The sequence below is a fragment of the Trachypithecus francoisi genome, unplaced genomic scaffold (assembly GCF_009764315.1).
Source record: "Trachypithecus francoisi isolate TF-2019V2 unplaced genomic scaffold, Tfra_2.0 Lachesis_group1, whole genome shotgun sequence".
Classification (NCBI taxonomy): Eukaryota; Metazoa; Chordata; class Mammalia; order Primates; family Cercopithecidae; genus Trachypithecus; species Trachypithecus francoisi.
Window position 1 is genome coordinate 93,158,009 of NW_022681454.1, and position 11,400 is coordinate 93,169,408.

The window sequence follows — 11,400 nt, forward strand, 5'->3', positions numbered from 1 at the left end:
TGACCAGGTACATTATCAATGAGCAGTAATATTTTGACAAGTATCTTTTTTTTCTGAGTAATACGTCTCAACAATGGGCTTAAAATATTCCATAAACCATGCTGTAAACAGATGTGCTGTCATCCAGGCTTTGTTGTTTCATTTACAGTGCACAGGCAGAGTAGATTTAGCATAATTCTAAGAGCTCTAGGATTTTGAGAATGATGAATGAACATTGGCTTCAACATAAAGTCACAAGCTGCATTAGCCCCTAACAAGAGAGTCAGCCTGTCCTTTGAAGTTTGAAAGGAGTCCTAGATGGCATCTTCTTCCAATGTAACTGTTTTGTCCACATTGAAAATCTGTTGTTTAGCCACTTTCGTTCTTTATCTTAGCTAGGTCTTGTGGACAACTTCTTGCAGCTTCTCCATCAGCACTTGCTGTTTAGCCTTGTACTTTTATGTTATGGAGACAACTTCTTTCCTTAAACCTCATGAACCAACCTTTGCTAGCTTCCAACTCTTCTTCTGCAGTTTTCTCACCTCTTTCAGCCTTCACAGAATTGAAGAGAGTTAGGGTCTTGCTCCGCATGAGGCTTTGGCTTAAGGGAATGTTGTGGCTGCTTTAATCTTCTATCCAGACCACTCAAACTTTTTCTCTATCAGCAATAAGACTGCTTCACTTTCGTATCATTCATGTGTTCACTGGGGTAGCACTTTTAGTTTCTTTCAAGAACTTTCCCTTTGCATTCACAACTTGGCTTTTTGGCACAAGAGGCCTGGCTTTCAGCCTTTTGACATGCCTACTTCACTAAGCTTATTTCTAGCCTTTAACTTAAAGTGAGGGGCACTGCTGGATGTGGCAATTCACGCCTGGAATCCCAGCATTTTAGAAGACCAAGGCAGGAGAATCATTTGAAACAAGAAGTTTGAGAACAGCTTGGGCAACAAAGTGAAACCCTGTGTCTACAAAAAGTTTAAAAATTCACCAAGGGTGATAGTGTGAACCTATAATCCTGGCTACTTGGGAGCCTGTGGCGGGAGGATTGCTTGAACCCAGGATTTCAAGGTTATAGTGAGCCATGATTGTACCACTGAACTCCAGTCTAGGCAACAGAGCAAGACTCTGACTCCATAAAAATAAATTTAAAAATAAAGTAAAAGGCATGTGACTCTTCCTTTCAGTTGAACACTTAGAGGCTATTGTTATTAACTGGTCTAATTTTAATATTGTTGTGTCTCAGAGAACAGGGAGGCCCAAGGATAGCGAGAGAGATGGAAAAGGCTAGTTGGTAGAGCAGTGAGAACACACACAACATTTATTGATTAAGTTCACTATCTTATAAGGGCACAGTTCATGGCACCCTTAAACGATTCCAGTGGTAATATTAGAGATCACTGATCACAGATCACCAGAACAGATGTAACAATAATTTAGAAATATTACAAGAATTAAACAGAGGCATGGAGTGAGGACATACTCTTGGAAAACTAGTGCCAATAGACTTGCTTGACACAGGGTTGCCACAAACCTTCAGTTTGTGAGAAACGCAACATCTATGAAGGTCAATAAAGCAAAGCTCACTAAAATGAGATATGTGTGTAGTCCTTTTAAATGTTCCTACCATTTTTCCTCCTCTTATCTTTTTGGCTATGTTAATTAAAAAAACACACACATATTATAGATCTGAAGTTCATTTGAAATCTTGAAAGAATTGCTTTAGTTTTTTATTGATTTGCTTCTTCATGGATATCTCTTCTTCTCTGGATAGTAAATAGCTTTCCTGTAGTAACTATTAAAGTATAAAAAGAATAAGTAGTAGGGACCAGGACCTGGGCCCAAATCTTAGATTGTAGATCTCATGATTTGCATTTTTGTTGTTTCATTTTCCCTTTTTGACGCAGAGCCACCTGCTGGCAAGAGGATGTTAATTTTGAATATATTTTAGCATGCAATTGGGTTCAAGTGCACAGGAAAAGTAGCACTGATGAGGCTGCACCTCAAAATGGCTTGTAGATTTTACCCATAGTAAGACTGCTAATGATATTAAAAATGTTAAAATGTACCGTGTAGTTGGGGAAGGATTTTTTTTTTAAGGTGAGCTTTCTCAAAGATCAAATTAAAATGTTGATAAGAAAATCTCATTAAAAGCAAAGAAGTTGAAGACACAGTGGAGAGGAGGGAGAATCCATTATCTAAGGTTCTTTAAAGGCAAGAGTAGGAGAATTCCTGCACAAAGGTGGAAAACAGGTGAAGACAAGAGAAGGGGATTCTCCGCAGATGCACCAGGTTAGAATGAGAAGAGATAAGCAGAAGATGGTGAGGTAGTGGGAAGTTGATTTTATCTGGGTTGAAAGGGAAAATGGGATAAGAGTCTAAGGCATAAAGTAGAGCACAGAAAATGTAAAATAGTCCAGCAAGTAAGAAAGCAACTTGCTTAGGGAAACACACTAGGGTTTTAGGGCCATGGTGAAAGTCCAGCTGAAGTTGATGATGGTAAATTTCCAGTATTATTGAATGGATATGCCCTATTTTGTGATTTTTTTCCAAAATTGGTCTGTTATCCAGGTTAAGATATACAAAAATGAAAGAGTGGAGGTGACACTGCATTCGTTTTTGCTAAACAGGAGAGATAAGACAGTTTATGGCACTGACAAAATTATTCTTAGAATTATGGACCATGAACTATAAACTTAGTAGGAAGCTAATTAAACATAGGGAGAGGATATAGAAATGGGGACTGGACCGTCATTGAAGGATTGTCAAGGTGGCAATAGTTAAAGAATCAATCCAGAAAAATGAGACATTATGGTAAGAGTGCTCAATGTCAAAGCCATTTACTTGGAATATTGATAATTTTGTTCTTTTTCATTAAAAGATGTAGAATTTGACCAGGGGAAGAGATAACTGAGAGTAGAAAAGGCCATAAAAGGTGAATTTGGTAAGAAAATGAGAAATCAGAGAATCGAAAGGACACTGTGGATATTGAAACCACCCACAATGATGGCAGGAATTAGAGCAGGGAAAAGACTCTGAATCAAGTGCAAAGCTTTTGACAAGCAAAGAAAAGTAATCAAATGATAGATGACAATGACAAACAAAATTAGCAGGTCACAGAGGTAAAATGGAATAAGCCTTAAAGAAATAGGATTCCTTTTCACAAGAGATTGGGTGGGTCATGATCTGAAAGATGTAATGAGAAGCAGAAAGTTTTCTAATCTTGCATCTAGATAGCAAAGTCTCTGAGGTTTGAAAGAATCGCATCCACCACTCCACTGGGCTGCTGGAGAGTACCAGCCCTGCAGTAAGGCAAGTGAGGGGCTCCTTGGAGAGAGGAGTTTGTGCTGCTGATAAAGGAGCAGTTCCAGGGCTCTTCAGCTGGGGAGGTGGGAAGTGGGGATGGAATGGAGGGCAAATAATTTAGCTTCAATAATATACTTTATTCGTCTTAGTCGAATAGTCTTCCTCTTTCCTAAAGGATCTTTTCAAATTGAAGAACTAAGTTGAGGCTACTTCTATTAAATATTCAGTTACTGAGGCCAGGCGTGGTAGCTTACACCTGTAATCCCAGCACTTTGGGAGGCCAAGGTGGGCAGATCACTTGAGGTCAGGAGTTCAAGATCAGCCCAGTCAACAATGGCAAAACCTCATCTCTACTAAAAATACAAAAATGGGGCCGGGCGCGGTGGCTCACACCTGTAATCCCAGCACTTTAGGAGGCCGAGACGGGCGGATCACGAGGTCAGGAGATCGAGACCATCCTGGCTAACACGGTGAAACCCCGTCTCTACTAAAAATACAAAAAAATTAGCCAGGCGTGGTGGCGGGCACCTGTAGTCTCAGCTACTGGGGAGGCTGAGGCAGGAGAATGGCGTAAACCCGGGAGGCGGAGCTTGCAGTGAGCCAGGATCTCGCCAGTGCACTCCAGCCTGGGCGACAGAGCGAGACTCTGTCTCAAAAATAAAAATAAAAAAATAAAATAAAAACACAAAAATAAGCCAGGCGTAGTGGCCGGTGCCTGTAATCCCAGTTACTCAGGAGGCTGAGGCAGGAGAATCACTTGAACACGGGAGGCGGAGGTTGCAGTGAGCCGAGATAAAATAAATAAATCTCAAATAAATAAATAAATATTCAGTTACTGAAATAATAATAAGTTGATTGGTAAAATAAGAATGTATTCTCTCTAAAAACTAGTTAGTTCCTACTAAACAATGGGCATAATTATTATCTCAAAGATTGATAATGATGCAATGGAATCATATATGTGTACACATGTGGCATATATATATAATATGTGTATGTATACACATACAATATCATTAAAAATAATTGACATTGTTTTTAAAAATAAGTACATATAATAAAATATAGAATAAATAGAAAAAATCAGGACAAGACAAATAGGATAGTAAGATGAAGGTAAGGGTGAAGGGGATATGCTGGAAATCATAAGTTTTTACACAAATGCTGGAATTAAACCACAAATTTTTTGATCGCCTGGAATGAAATATGATGAATTTAATACTCAGTATTCATGAAATTAAAATATTCTGGTTGCTTAGCAGAAGTACAACTTTTCTTAGCACTGATAATAAAAATGTCTTTCATGGGCCCTCATTAAATGAGATTCTCATGTAGTTAAGATGTTCAAAATATCCTGAGAATAAAATGCCATAACACAAACACTTAACCTATATCATGTGACCATTATATGAGGATTTATGAATACAAGTCAAGTTTCTGTCACCAGATAAAAGCAGTACCTTGTTTTTGAGGTTCAAGCCTTTAGACTGACTTTTCCCAATTGCAGGCAAGTGGATTTTAGCTTTTCAGTCAAAATAATTATTTAGCTTTGAGAAAGAAAGCAAAAAAAAAAAAACAAATAAAATAATGGCGGGGGTATGAGGGAGAGTGAAATCAATACAATAAGTTGAAAAGTTTCTTATAAGATTTGATTCTTTGAAAATGTGTTGCAATTTAAAACTAGCAAGTATCATCTCCAGATTGATCTATAGTTCCAACACTTCCAACCAAAATCTCAACAGGCTGTTTTGGAGAAATGTACAAGGTGATTCTAAAATCTAGATGAAAAAGCAAAATATCTAGAAAATCCAAGACAATTTTGAAAGTGAAGAAAGTGGTCAATTGATTTTTGATAAAGATGCCAAGGATTTCGATAGGAAAACAAATCTTTTCAACAAATATTAACAACAGGATATCAGCATGGAAAAAAAATAAACCTCGACCTTTACCTAACATTCTATTAAAAAATTAACTCAAAAAATTAATTAATTCAAAAAACTAAACCACAACAATTTTGGGAGAAAACCCTGAGGTTAGGCAAAGATTTGTTAAGATGCGCAGACACCCAACCCTCACACACACACACCACCCCCACGACACACACACAGAGACAAACAACCAAAAAAAGAAAATCGTATTTCATAAAATGTAAATACTTCTAGTCACTTCTGAAAGATTGTTCAGAGATGAAAAGGCAAACCACAGACCGAGGGGAAATATTTGCATAATATATATTTAGCAAAGAATTTGTGCTCAGAATATATAAAGAACTTTAATAACTCAATAACAGGACAAACAACTCATTTTTTTAAATGGGTAGTTAATCAGAATAGGCATTTCACAAAAGAAAATACAAATGTCCACAAAGCGCTAGAAAAGGTTATCAACATCATTAGTCACTAAAGAAATGCACATTTAAACTACAAACACCCGCTACAATGATTATACTTCAAAAGACTATGAAGTGTTGGTAAGGAAGTGAAACAACTGGAACCCTAATACAGTGCTGATGAGAATGCAAAATGGTAACAGTCAATTTGGAAACCAGTTTGGCAGATTTTTTGAAAGTTAAACATAACATTTGCAATGCAACCGAGAAATTCCACTCCTAGGCATCTACCCAAGAGAAATGAAAACAGGTCCACCCAAAAACTTCTACATGAATGTTCATAGCAGCATCATCAACAATATCCAAAAAAGGGAAATAACCTAAATGTATTCATCAACTGCCAAATGGAAGAACAAAAATTATGGTACATTATATAATAAGTTACTACCCAGCAATAAGAAAGAACAAACTACTGTCATACACAACAACATGGATGAATCTCGGAAACTTTATGCTGAGGAAAAAAACCCAGACCAAAAGAAGTACACACCATATGATTCCATTTATATGAAATTCTAGAAAAGGTAAACCTCCAGTGGACAGAAAGTCAATCCATATTTGCTCGGGTCTGAGAGTGGGGACAGGGAACTCTTGGGTGTAAAGGAAATATTCTAAATTTTTATTGTATCAGTAGTTACATGAGTATATAGTTGCCAAAACTCATCAAACTCTTCTTAAAATAGAGGTAAATAATGTTTGGGTAGGCTGTACAAAAAAAGTGGGCAGCATAGGGTAATACAGTACTCTTGGTTTAAAATTATATATTATCAAGCATAATTACTCTTAGGTATTTATTTTACTTTGACTCCTATTTTATAAAAGGTATCTAAGCACCTACTGGCAAACTTTGGTTGATCCATATATTTTCGTTTGTTTATTTAGGAATTGTATTTGAGGTTGACATAAAATTAATTGCTTTAGACATGAAAATTTTCCAAAGTACCCATTGAATTTACAGACTCAGTGATTCCTGGACCACATTTGTTGTTATTATCGATTCCAGTACAAAACCTGATATCCCTCTCTGCCTTTAGGCCCCACATGATCGCAATATTTCATTTTGCCAAAGAGAAACTTGAACTGGAAGTGAATTGACTTGCATAGAAGTCACTTCATCTTCCATGAGGCTTTCCTTAATCACTCTGGCTAAGAACGATCTCTTTGGATTTCTATAGTTTAGTTCTTAAAATATTACCCAAGATATTTTCATCTCATAATTTTCAATGACATTATGTGTAATGTGCATTGTTCTTCCCATTAAATTGAAAAGAACAAGACTAACATTTCATGAGTGCTGTACAAAGTCAGATTGTGCTGGGTGCATGATCTCACTTCAGTCCTCACTAGTCGGTGCCTGCCGGGACCCGTGTGAGTATCGCCTAATGCTGACTCTCCACCACGACACTCCCATACATTGGAAATCCTCTGTCACTATGCTCTCCCACATGTGTGTCACCTCAACCTGAATTGTCTAATGTTGTTGATTGCTTACTAGATCTCCTTTTCAGAACCTCTTTCTAAATCAGGTTCCTCGGATGCTCACTTTGGAACCCATCCACCTGCCTTTTCTTGTTGTGGTAACAGACTAGCTTTTGAGGTAAGAGAACAGAGGGATTGTGTGATACATTCGTGTGTGTATGTGTGTGTGTGTGTGTCTACATCTTAGCATACCATCTTGCACATAGTAAGGAAGTGCTCAACACAGTAAATAAATAAACTTTAATTTTTAAGGAAATGCCTTGGCTAAAGACATTTTATTCCTGACTTAAGAAAAACCTTGCATAAATATTCCTGCTATTTTCCAATTACATAAAAGTCACAAAATATAAAATTCTACGGTTTTTATCTACAGTATGCTCAATTGTGAATACTTAGAAAATCATACAGAAATATATAGAAATATCACCACAATTGAATTTATAGAAATGCTGCTTTACATTGTTATTAGAAAAAAAATTGAGAGTCAGAAACTTAAAAGTTTATCTCTAGTTATATAAGATTAGATAGGTCATTTAACATTTCTGACTCTGTCTCCTTATTGTAAAATAGAACTAACATCACCTGCTTGTATCAATAGAATTGTTCAAATCAAAGGGCAAAACATAATTTGCAAACTGTAACATGGAACATAAATGTAAGGCACTTGGAGGAAGAGCAATGCTAACAAGCATTTTCTAAAATTTATGTGTTTAGAGCATTAACAAGCTGTTTCACTAGCAGAAAAGATTAAATATGAATAAGTATGAATTCATGGTAATTAACAACCTAAAAATGCAATGAGAAAAGAAATCAAGTAAAGAAAATATACACATACCTACAATGCTAGAATTGTTTTAATTTTTTTTCTTTTCATCTCCAGACATACATGCTTAGAACCTTCATTTCTTCCACAAATATTTATGGAACAGCTATGATTTGGAAATTCTAATCATTTATAGTTTGCCTGTCATTCTCACTAACATTATATATATAATATATTATATATGTCATTAAATATATATGTATATTTAATGAAAGTATATTATAACCATGTGGCTGCACGACATCCAAAGCTTAATCGTCATAAAACCATAAAATGCTTTTGTTTGGGACATTACATTAGTTATTCAGTCCTGTGGTTTGTGATTGGTAGCAAAATAAATATAAATCAATATCAGACACCCTCACTTGCAGCTCTTTGGACCATGTTGTTATGGTTATAGTTTTCTTTAGTGTTATTAGCTCCAAGTCTTCATTATGAGGCACTAAAAACTTTCATTCTTGGCCTGGAGCAGTGGCTCACGCCTGTAATCCTAGCACTTTAGGAGGCCAAGGTGGGCAGATTGCTTGAGCTCATGAGTTCAAGACCAGTCTGAGCAACATGGTGAAACTTCATCTCTATTTTTAAAAGTAAAGGAAATAATCATTTTTTTTATTTAAAAAAACTTCAGGATGATCATGGCAGATGGGAGGCAGGACTAGATTGCAGCTCTGACTCAGACAGACAGAGCAGCATGCAGATGCTCGCATTGAGAACTTTAGCTCCAGAATGACTGCAAGAAAAAAAACAGGAATCCCGAGAAAACCCACAGACCCTCTGAAGGAAGTGGACTTCTCCTGCAGGACCCAGGAGACATGCCAAATACAGTGCTGGTATCCACAGCTGAGAGACGGTTCACGTCACAGGACTCTGTGCAAACAACCACTAGTACCAGCCTGGAGCCAGGAAGACTCGCTGGGTGGCTAGACCAAGAAGAGAGATAAAAATCACTGCAGCTTGGCTTACAGGAGGCCAAATCCATAGGAAAAGGAGGAGAGTACCACATCAAGGGAGGGAACACCCCATGGGACAAAAGAATCTAAGCAATAGCCTTCAGCCCTATACCTTCCCTCTGACAGAGCCTATCCAAACGAGAAGGAACCAGGAAACCAACCCTGGTAATACGACAAAACAAGGTTCTTTAACACCCCTCAAAAATCACACTAGTTCACCAGCAATGGATCCAAACCAAGAAGAAATAACCGATTTACTTGAAAAAGAATTCAAGAAGTTAGTTATTAAACTAATTAGGGAGGCACCAGAGAAAGGCGAAGCCCAGTGCAAGGAAATTCGAAAAACAATACAAGAAGCAAAGGGAGAAATAGTCAAGGAAATAGATAGCATAAAGAAAAACAGCCTGGATGCAGTGGCTCATTCCTGCAATCCTAACACTTTGGGAGGCCGAGGTGGGTGAATCACCTGAGGTCAGGGATTTGAGAACAGCCTGGCCAACATGACAAAACCCAGTCTCTACCAAGGATACAAAAATTAGCCAGGTGTTGTGGCGCACGGTTGTACTCCCAGCTACTCAGGAAGCTGAGGCAGGAGAATCACTTGAACCCAGGAGGTCGAGGTTGCAGTGCACTCCAGCCTGGGCGACAGAGCAAGACTCCATCTCAAAAAAGGAAAAACAATAAAAAAAAGAAGAAGAAACAATAAAAACTTCAGGAAACATTGGACACACTTAAAGAAATGCAAAATGCTCTAGAAGTCTCAGCAATAGAATTGAACAAATAGAAGAAAGAAATTCAGAGCTGTTGTTTGTGATTGGTATCAAAATAAATATAAATCAATATTTACATTTGACAAAGTCTTTCAAAACAAGGTCTTTGAATTAAGCCAATCCAACAAACACAAAGGAAAACGAATAAGAAAATATGAACAAACCCTCCAAGGAATCTGGGATTATGTTAAACAACCAAACCTAAGAATAATTAGCATTCCTGAGGAAGAAGAGAAATATAAAAGTCTGGAAAACATATTTGGGGGAATAATTGAGGAAAATTTCCCTGGCCTTGCTAGAGACCTAGACATCCAAATACAAGAAGCACAAAGAATATCTGGGAAATTCATCACAAAAAGACCATCACCTAGGCACATTATCATGTTATCTAAAGTTAAGACAAAGGAAAGAATCTTAGGAGCTGTGACACAAAAGCACCAGGTAACCTATAAAGGAAAATCTATCAAATTAACAGCAACCAAGTGGAGTGTCAAATCAAGAACTCAATCCCTTTTACAATAGCTGAAAGAAAAAAAAATACGCGAATAGGAACAGCTCCAGTCTCCAACTCCCAGCGCGAGCTACACAGAAGACCGGTGATTTCTGCATTTTCCACTGAGGTACTGGGGTCATCTCTCTAGGGAGTGCCGGACAATCGGTGCTGGTCAGCTGCTGCAGCCTGACCAGCGTGAGCTGAAGCAGGGCGAGGCATCGCCTCACCTGGAAGCGCAAGGGGGAAGGAAATCCGTTTTCCTAGCCAGGGGGACTGAGACACACAACACCTGGAAAATCGGATAACTCCCACCCCAATACTGTGCTTTAAGGAAACAGGCACACCAGGAGAATATATCCCACACCTGGCCGGGAGGGTCCCACGCCCACGGAGCCTCCCTCACTGCTAACACAGCCGTCTGCGGCTATCTATCCGCAAGGCAGCAGCGAGGCTGGGGGAGGGGCGCCCGCCATTGCTGAGGCTTAAGTAGGTAAGCAAAGTCGCTGGGAAGCTCGAACTGGGTGGAGCTCACAGCAGCTCAAGGAAACCTGCCTGTCTCTGTAGACTCCACCTCTGGGGACAGCCCACAGCTGAGGTCCAATAGGGAAGCAGCGGGGGCGGTGCAGAGGCGAACGACTCTGTCTGACAGCTTTGGGGAGAGCCGTGGATCTCCTAACGCGGAGGTTGAGATCCGAGAACGGACAGACTGCCTGCTCAGGTGGGTCCCTGACCCCTGAGTAGCCTAGCTGGGAGACATCCCCCACTAGGGGCAGTCTGACACCCCACACCTCACAGGGTGGAGTCACCCCTGAGAGGAAACTTCCAAAGAAAGAATCAGACAGGTACACTCGCTGTTCAGCAATATTCTATCTTCGGCAACCTCTGCTGCTGATACCCAGGCAAACAGGGTCTGGAGTGGACCTCAAGCAATCTCCAACAGACCAACAGACAGTCCTTCTGACTGTCAGACGGAAAACTATCAAACAGGAAGGACACCTATACCAAAACCCCATCAGTACGTCACCATCATCAAAGACCAGAGACAGATAAAACCACAAAGATGGGGAAGAAGCAGGGCAGAAAGCTGGAAATTCAAAAAATAAGAGCGCATCTCCCCCTGCAAAGGAGCGCAGCCCATCGCCAGCAACGGATCAAAGCTGGTCAGAGAATGACTTTGACGAGATGAGAGAAGAAGGCTTCAGTCCATCAAACCT